This window comes from Falco biarmicus, chromosome Z (assembly GCF_023638135.1).
Source record: "Falco biarmicus isolate bFalBia1 chromosome Z, bFalBia1.pri, whole genome shotgun sequence".
Lineage (NCBI taxonomy): Eukaryota > Metazoa > Chordata > Aves > Falconiformes > Falconidae > Falco > Falco biarmicus.
In genome coordinates this window covers 43,607,795-43,617,629 of record NC_079311.1, presented here as the reverse complement: position 1 = coordinate 43,617,629, position 9,835 = coordinate 43,607,795, and the positions used below count along the sequence as shown (strand labels likewise).

The window sequence follows — 9,835 nt, the reverse complement described above, 5'->3', positions numbered from 1 at the left end:
TGTATATAATGGTGGCAAATTTGACTCACATTCTCAACTGCCTAACAAACAAGGTATCAACATTTAAAGTGCAAACAATATTGACTTCTTTTGGGTTAACATTATACAGAGGTAATCAATTATTGAAAATATCAAGACTTTCAGTAAGATTCTTCATTCCCCGCATACATTCACTTTTTTGCAACAATGTTTGCAAGTCAGTTTCAAGGAAGGGCACACCAAACAAGGACTGGTTCAGTAAGGACACAACAAACACACATTAGTTGTTGGGTTGACTGCCGGCAGCAGCGCTCCCACCATCCGGCACACTAAGCTCAGGCCGCACACAGCAAGCAGGTGTCCATTGCGGACCTTCATCGGTAGAAACACAAGCATAACCTCTCCCCCAAGTTAACAATTCATGCGGTCCTGACCAATGCCTGGTACATGAGGGTCTTTCATGCGTACTAAGACACCTTCATGATTTCTCTAAATGAGCCTCTTGGGTCATTCCATTCATTCCCCCTTTTTTTTTTTTGGTTTTTTTTTTTTTTTTGTTTGGTTGGTTGTTTTTTTTTTTGTTGTTTTTTTTTTGGTTTTTTGTGTTTGTTTGTTTGGGTTTTTTTAAGTTAGTGCCACTTTATTAATAGACTCACACCAATGTCTACCCCCAGCTAAAAATGCACACGCTACGCAGACTTTGTTATTTAAAAGGTGATAGGTTAAAACTATTCATTCACGCGTCCATCTTACCCTAGTTTCTACTCTTACTCCCTTAAAGTCATTTAACTCTTTACTGCAGGATCTCAGCTGCACATCATTCAAAGCAAGGCCAAAACTGCACATTATCAATGTCAAAACAACCCACTGTCTCTGTTCCGTACAATTCTACAATTTCTTTTCTTTTTTTTTTTTTTTTTTACAGCAAAATACATTTCAACCACTGTAATACAGTAGATTATAGACAGCTTTTCCATGTGACAGAACACAGTCACCCTGTACTGCGAAACAGTTTTTTGCAAGTCCTGCACTACTTTCCAAGCAAATGGTGTGTGAATGTGAGGATTACCAGCAGCTGCATCTCCCAATACAACAGGATATGCCTGCGGTGCATCGGTGGAAGGTGTAGGAAGATCAAGGAGTGGTCCGCCTATCAGTTCTACTAAATTCCAGTTTCCGCCTTTTAATGCCCCATCTCTTACAGCCTGCCAAAATTGGCGAGGGTCGCGTGTCATTACTGTACCACTGGAAAATGGATTTTTACCACCTCCAACTTCTTCATTGCCTGTGACTGATAATGTTGCTGTAGCTGGACCCGAATCCAGGTTTTCGGCATTTCTACCCTGCGCAGGCAGGGCCAGAGCTGAGGGGGCGGGCGGGACGGGTGTCACCAAGGATGCGGGTGAAGCGGGGCGGCGCCGAGGGGGGAAGGCGTGTGGGCTGGGGGGAGTCAGGGGGGCTGGGATCGGTCCACCGAGGCTTCTGCTTGTCGTCCTCGGAATTGGAATTGGTATCAAGTATAAGTCGATGGAGTTGGAGAGATTTAGGGGAATTAGGGCATTGGGGAGTGGCATCTGGTAAGGGACATAGACTCTCCCCCTCCCCCACCCCCTCATCCTCTTGTCTGTATTCCAGAGGGGGATACAGGGGACGTTTGAACGATGTACCCTCGTTCGCATTTTGCTGACTTTTTAAGCTCCCACTCGCGTCTTGCGGACTCTGCAAGTCTCCATTCGCATTTTGCTGATTTTGCAAGCCCCCATTTGCATCTTGAGGATTTTTGAAGCCCCCTACAACATGTCTAAGCAGTCCCCATGTAGACAAAAGCCCCGGCGCCTTTTTGTCCCCTTTCTCCAGAGCTTCTGACAGTGTTGATCCTAAATTGTCCCAGGTCCACACACCAAGAGCAGTCGCAGGGGATGTTTCCACTCCATGTGTTTTGGCCCACAATAACATACCAATTAAACGAAGCCCATCTAAAGTAATTCCACGCTTCTCTAATACTAATTTCCACATTGATAGCAGCATGGTATCTTCTTTAGATAACTTACTCCCCATGTTGTCCCTGGTGGCTCACCTTACCGGTGTCACGTTCTCCCAGGATCTCGCAGCCGCTCACTGCGCTACTCTGCTTCACCAGGCTCCGCCTCCCCAGCAAGCCGCTGGTCAGTCTCAGGATCGGCTCCTGACAACCCTTACCGGGGTCAGATCGACACAATCTCAGAATCTCTTTTTGATACCCTTTACTGGGATCATATAGGCACGTCGGGGTCACCAAATGTGGTGATGCAAGTCGAGGCAGACTGAAAAGAAACACTATGTCTGCGTGGCTGGGTTCAGACAAAATGGCCTTTATTGTTTATACAAACTGTTTATATATCTTAGACAGTGCAGGTGTTAGACCCTGATAGGTTTTTGTGTCCTTCCTCTTCCTTGCTATTTGCTGTTGCTGTAGGTGCCCGTATGTTGTGGTTCTAAGTTCCGATTCTTCACACCCTGTTTACATACCTGACAATTTGTGGCTGTCTTAAAGGTACACGGCTAAGTCTTTGAAGTCAACTAACTTGTCTGCAGACCTGCTGCAGACCCCAACAAGTAACATATAAGTAGTTGCCTAGTCAACAAAGTTGCATAGACTTAATCAAAGATAAAAAGTAAACCAGGTTATACAAGAGCTCTACATACAATTAGAGCTACTAATTTGTAGGTAGCACACTAAAAATTGTACACTGAACTTTGTGCATTGAACTTTGAATAAGCATTATCAAGACTACACAAGGTTAAGTGATTGGGGGGAAACTGTGTGGCACAAGACACCATAACAAGCAATAAAACTCTGCAGATTATGACCAATTAAACAAGCACAAAGGAGTCAGACCAAGGTTAGGTGTTACTTATTATGGCCAAAATGAGCCATGAAACATAAACCATTGCAATTATATCTCAAGATGTTAAGGTAATTGTGTCAGCACTTGCATAAAGACTGGGGAAATGGCAATATAAAATTGCAAAAGGAAAAGCAAGACAAAAGAGATCAAAGTGCTAGGTGATGTGCTGGAGAAGGTGGGGCTGTCAAAATGAACAATGATAATAACTGTACTAGAGTGCATTGTATTTACTAGTATAGTAATTCTTCTAACATCCTATCCATTACTCAAGCTAAGTCCACTTGCAGTGCCAGTACACGGCACACAGTTGTACATTTTTTTAGGTCATGTGTGTTTCACCAACTCACATTTCCTTGAAATAATAGGTATACAATTTTCATTCCTAGCAGTAGTTGCAAATGAATCTAGTAGAAAGGAGAGCATCAAACCTTTTCCAAATAACAGACAATCATGTAAGGACAAGGAGCCTGACTGTTAAGAAGAGTTTAAATGAGAGAGGTTAAACTTCAGTGTCATGGAAAATGCCATGTCTGCAATGAAATGTTTATTTTAATTGCATAATATGCTAATATCCCACCTAATCAGCACAATGGCAACTCTTGGTTTCAAACAACTTTAGTGGACAACTGAGAGCTAACAGAGGATCTATAGACCATCTCTGCATTATTTTGCAAACTTAAGTGGGTTTTCTAATTAATAAACTATCTCTACAAAGGGGTTTGAATGCAACAGGGGACTTAACAAGCCAAGTACATTCTTTATCCAGCATGTAGCTTTCAGAAAACTAATGAATTACATTGCTTTTGCTGTAACACTGCAAGAAGGAAACCTTAAAGTTGGTGTCTTACTAATATTGTAAACATGGTGTGGGTGAAATTAAGAGTCTTCTTAATATTTATTTATAAAATCCATAAAATTATTTTAACTATAAGATATTTCAAGATACACTTAACAGAAAAATCTGTCCTATTTTATAAAGCATGTGATTAGGAGCAGAATGGAGTATGGTAGGGACATAGAAGTTAACTCTTTTTAAAAGCTGTATACCCTGTCTTGTGCTAATGTTCCTACTATTTACTCATCCACCATTAATACAAAGTAATATTTGCTAAACTGCCTAAATTACTTGAACAATTGAAGGAGACGGGGAGTTAACCTGAATGTCATCTTCAAAACCCCTGAAATGTATATGACACAGCACTGCCTGTGCCAAAATCAACCCCATTATGTTTCTAATTTCTCAACTGAGGTATTCCATATCTCTGCATGAGAAGTGGAGCTTTTCTCTGACTCTGCATACAAATTTGATAACTCTTCTGGAGCTGCCTCAATTTGAAGGGTGTACAGATCAAAGAGAAGTATAGAGAAGAAAGGAAAAGCCTGCACACAGGAATAAAATATTTCTGGGTTGACAGCATGAGAATTTTTACACTATGCAGATGAGATGGCATTCAGACAAATTATGAGTGCACCACAAAAAGACATGGTGTAAGGAAAACTGTTTTGAGTGCTTTTAGTAAGTGGAAGATATTTCTGTCCAGGAATTACACAGGATTTTACCTAACTCGTATCTGACTAAACAAGATTACAAGTCAGATATAGGCTCTCTAGCACATTTGGAGATGTAATTTTGTACAAAAAATATCTCCAAAGCCACCTCTCTTAAAAAACTGGAAAGTGTTTAAATACATTAGAACACTTGCATGCTTTTGGCTTTAATGACTGCAGATGCTGAAAAAAGCACTGTGGTTGAATATTTTCAAGATATCAATGAAGTAACAGGCTTTCATAACATTATGAAGGAAATTACAGGATTGATGAATATCTTCTTCACATGGGAAAACCAGCAAAATTATACATGTATTTTCTCATAAAGTGGTAAAGAAATAAAAATACAAAAATATCTGCATTTTTGTTCCCATTGTTGGCTGACAGCACTGCAATGGATCCACTGTACTTTGCAGCATGGAGGATGTTTTTTCCTGAGCCAAAACAGGCAGAGTAAAATGCAGAAGGCTACAGGACAGAAACTGAAAGTTCTATAAAACAGGCAGACAAATAAGCAGCTGGTCAAACTAATTTTTCACCTTAAGTCCATGATGTCAGACCACTGGGAGGAACTGATTTTTGTCTGCTCCACCATAAAAAACCCTCAACTTCTCTAAGGTATTGGAGTTTTCAAAAAAGTAGGGAAAACCTTTGATGTAGCAAGGACAGGTAGATCCTAAATTAGACAGCATACATCAACCAAATCCAGCAATCAAATATTCAAAATGGAAAAGATTTCTCAGGGCTTAAACAAGAAGTAATGGATTTCCCCGAGTAAGAATTTCTTGAAATACTACATTCACCAGGACTTATCTTAAGATACAAACAGAAAAAAAAATAAGAGAGAGAAAAAATCTGAAGCCAAACCAAGTATCAATGCAAGAGTGCAAAGGAAAAGTGTATCAAATATCATTTACTCTACAAGGTTTCATTGCCAAAGCATACTTGAAAATAATTTCCAAATCTGAGATTGTTTTGTTCAATTTTTCAAAAATATCTCTCAAAACAACACTTTTCCTACCTTTGTTTTCAGAGTGAAAAGCACTTTTCAAAACACTGTAAGGTTTAGCATGCTGGCACCCTCTTGATTAATGCTGTGAAGGCGTTGTTAGAACACTCTCCACCACTAACATTTAAAGCCCAGAACGTACTTACACTGACTATGCATCAATAAATACTCCATGCCAAGGAAAAATCCTCCTTCAAACTAAGTTAAAAGTGGATTTAGAAAACTGTATTCACCCCTTCAGGATAGTCCTCTGCAGAAGTCTGTGAAGATCAGATTCAGGATCAATACAAACCCACGGTTTGGGAACAGTGCTTTGGAAACTTCTAAATCTTTTGGTGAGTCATTATTATTAAAATAGTTTGACAGAAAAGTTGCAGTTTAACTTGATGTGACAAATTAAATTCCTAGCAGTGGTATCAATTGAGTTCAAACATAGTGCACAGCCTATTGTATGTCTACCTGACTATGTATAGAATATAGCTAAGGAAAACTCTGAGAATTCAGGTTTCTGATTGCAGGGCATTAATCAAGTTCAAACATGTACTGTTAGCAACATAACAAATATTTGGATCCCACTTTCCAAGTATTTCCCACTCACCTGGATCTCAGGATTGAAAGAACAGCACTCCAAAATTATGTCAACTTAGTATCTATAATATGATTTAGATAAACTTAGATTTTATTTCCCTAATCTTCTAATATTGTTTCACTCCAGATGAAGGTGACCTCCGTCTCTTCACTTAGCTGTAGATAGTGATCTAACTGCTGAAGTGGAAGTACCAGAGGTTCTTAACATATAGCAGTTGGACACAGGCTATTTCCATGAGAGGCTGTACATTTATCTAAGAAGAAATGACAGAAAATAGGATGTGCTGAAATTTTTTTTAAAGATACATAACAGAAGTAGAAGAAATAATAACAACAGAAGATGACATGCATCAAGGAATGAACAAAAGATACGGAAATATTTGACACCTGAAGAAGTTGTATGACTCAGTATGGAAGGAGTGGCTAGAGGGTGTAATTACGATATGACAATTCGACTTCCAAGAAAACTGCACAATAATGCAAACTACCTGCTTCTGTTCTGAAAACCTTTGAGATACTGAGCTATTCTGAGTGCCTTGTAACATTGGCCTCATTTTGGCATACCCAACAGATCTCAAAACACCCTTCAAAAGGAAACTTCTACAATTTGAGGAACACTTTTTTTTTCCTTTTAAGACAATGAACACACAACTTGCAACAATCCCACTGCAAACTGCTAAAGTAACTGCAAGTGTCAGTCTGTACTGGACATCACATTGAGTTGATCAACTACCATCTATCTCTTGCAAAGTAGAATTTTTTTTGTCGTTTATCTTGACACAGTACACAGTAGTACTCAAAAGACTCCGTGGTTTGTACTTTGCCTAACAGCTGTTTAGTTTACAAGATCTATCTGGACAAAGCCCAAGACATCATCTCTGCAAAATAACCAAAGTTTAGGATCTCAAGGAAGATGAACAATTTTCCAAATTAATTTCAGAAGCTTAAAATATTTTATTTAAAATTTACATACATTTTCTCCAAACTAATATTTCTATTTGTCATTCGATTATATTCCTTTCCTGACAGTCTCACATTGGTTAAATTTATAATTAGAGAGTAAAAGTGTACAGTAAATTTATGTTTTATGTGGTTATTATTTGATGGTCTTCAGACTGACATCCACCTTTTTAATGAACAAAGGGTAATCTCAGTAATTTGCATCTCCTACTGATATTGATAGCACCATTTGGAACTACAGTAATTCCACATGTTTCTCATCAAAGACAAAAATTAATATTCAGCAGTTATTTCACAACTAATGGGATGTGTAAGAGTAAAGCATGCCATACTGCGATGCACATAAACTCCATGCCTCTTTTAAACACAGTCTGAGGGATAACACAATTACTTATGAAGTCAGCTTTGCTGTGAATTGATGTAGCCTTTGACTTAAAAATCAAACAAAAATCTATACATGTGTGCTTTTTATAAGCATGAATATGCAGACTATCCAGCTCTAAGGCATGGAAAACATCTATAGATAAATCGGAATGGAAAAACCCTACAATATTACTAGCAGTTAGCACACCCACAACATTAAAAATGCTACATGCGTATGCACCAAAAACAGATCAAACTTAAGGCAGCAGTACAGCTTACTCTTTCCCATACTCTGATTTTTCAGATTTTCACTTGGTAAATTTAATTTTCATTAACACATTTTCTCTATGAATTATTAAAAAAAGCTGTTTCATGGGTTTTATCTTGCATAGTTGTATTCAAACAGATGAAGGTTAAGGAAGGATTGGATGCATAAAGAGCTAATGACAAGTATAATAGCTTCACTGGTGCCATAAGTAATGGGACAGAATATGAATTACAGTATCTGGGCAAGAAAAGTTATTGGAATTTTTTAAAAAATATAAGCAAACAAACATTTCAAGGAAACACTGGATTGAGGAGACAGAAATACTCCAGGGTAGGGGCTAGGGGTTGTTTTGCTAATGACAAATTACCTTGTTCCTCTACACACTGACAGAATTTAAGAAATCCAGTGTAATTGGCAAAAAGCTGTCATTTCAGACTCAAAAGAATGCTAAATGCCATTGTTTCACACTAGAGGTCACCCCCGGTAAGAAAATATAATTGTAACATTTTTTATTTTCCGCCTGTAGCTGGTACAATATTGAAAGACTGTTGTAAAGAGGAAGATTTTTTTTTTTTGAGGCTGTTATGCTAAACATCATTTCAGTCAAGCAAATGGAAACTTCATTAAACAGCATTCACTTTTCACTGTCATACAGAACTTGTTAATTACTCAACATATTGAGACAGCTTTTCTTAAAGAAACCATATGCTTGATCTTAGGGATTGTCTGTAAATAAACAAAATATTAACATTTCAGCTAAATAAATGTTATTCCTATCATGACCTTTTTGTTTTTTTCTTTATTGATAAAGGTCAGCATTGATGGCTAGGTAAAGCAACATACATGTACACAAAATGTCTGACAATTACTTGCATTTGATTAAAAGACATAGAATCTGTATAATAATTAGAGTACACCTGAACTACTTCTATTCATAATTTCTTTTGAATTTTGACAAAATATATGTCTGTCACTGCAAGTATCAAGAAAAATGATTTAGGGACATTTGCAAAAGAGAGAACTGTATATTAGGTTGACGATAAGATCAAGGTTTCTAACTAGGATTTCAAAAATTAATGATAAAAAACAGATATAGAGATATAGGTTATAAATGTTGTATTTATTTATTTGTGTCCATACAAACGGAAGTTTGTAGTGAACATAATTAAGAACCATTTTTAGCTGTTCCATTGTTCTATAAAAATGCCAAGTATTCATCGATAAAAACATAAATCATTTACTTACCAGAGTTTAAAACAGTTTTAAACATTTACCACTTATCAGTATTTACTTCATTCCTCCCATTTTTTCAGCAAGGCAATCTTATTCACAGGAGAGATATAGCTAAGATTTATGCCAAAAATCTGACGGCAGTAAATTAAAAGGAACTGACAGGATCAGGTCACTTCACTGGGTTTTGGTTACTGTTTTCTGAATAGTTAAAAACGATATATATGCCAAAGCACCTTGGATAGTAAGTGAACTATAATAGCTACCATTTCCCTGAATACTCCAGAAAATTACCCATTGGGCTTGCCTGGATTTTCCTGCTTCATTCAGATAGGATGCTTATTACCCAAAACAGATGATGTATGTCACTTTTGAAATGCTGTGTGATAAAACATTGCATCACATAGCCACGCAGTTCTTTTCTAGAGATAGACGCCTACAGCAGGCTTTGGGGAAAAGGAAGGAAAAAGCAAACAACTCATTAGAAAACAATGTGCAGTAGTGTAAGGTACAGCCACTCTAGTAATGCACATAGAGTCATGGATAATCTTACATCTCTTAGCTCAGGTGTTCTTATAATGCCTGTAGACTCTTGGATGTCTTTAAGATACAGAAATTTCTATCATTTAGGTCTTTTTAATATGGAAAAAAATGATAACTTTTATTTTGCTTTTTAAAAGAGGAAGGACTATGGCAAAGTGATGTAAGTTCTCTTTGACAGAGTTTTCATTTCATTCCAGAAGAAATCGTTATATACGTTTAATGTGCTAGAGAACTGACAATTCTGTTTATCTTGTGGGAATTTGGGGGGAATAAAGTATTTGGAAAGGCATGTTTTTAGGCAAAATTCAGAACAACTCAAACCCAAGTTATGAAGTTTATAAGCCTGAGAGAGTTTATAGAAACAAACCCACATGATGTTCCAGATTGTAGAGAAGAAAGAAACAAGTAGGTTAAACAAAGAATGTGCTAAAAATTGTATCCATTAATTATGTTACTTGA

At 37.4% G+C, this 9,835-nt stretch overlaps 1 protein-coding gene across 1 annotated transcript in view; it reads right to left on the bottom strand.

Annotated features, from left to right (window-relative positions):
- Positions 1-570: 570 nt before the first annotated feature.
- Positions 571-9,835, bottom strand: part of LOC130143173 (transducin-like enhancer protein 1) — a 162,518-nt gene continuing 153,253 nt past the window's right edge. Inside the window, exon 21 of the transcript XR_008819668.1 lies at positions 571-6,266. The gene's annotated coding sequence lies outside the window, so the exon portion shown is untranslated. The remainder of the gene's footprint in view (positions 6,267-9,835) is intronic.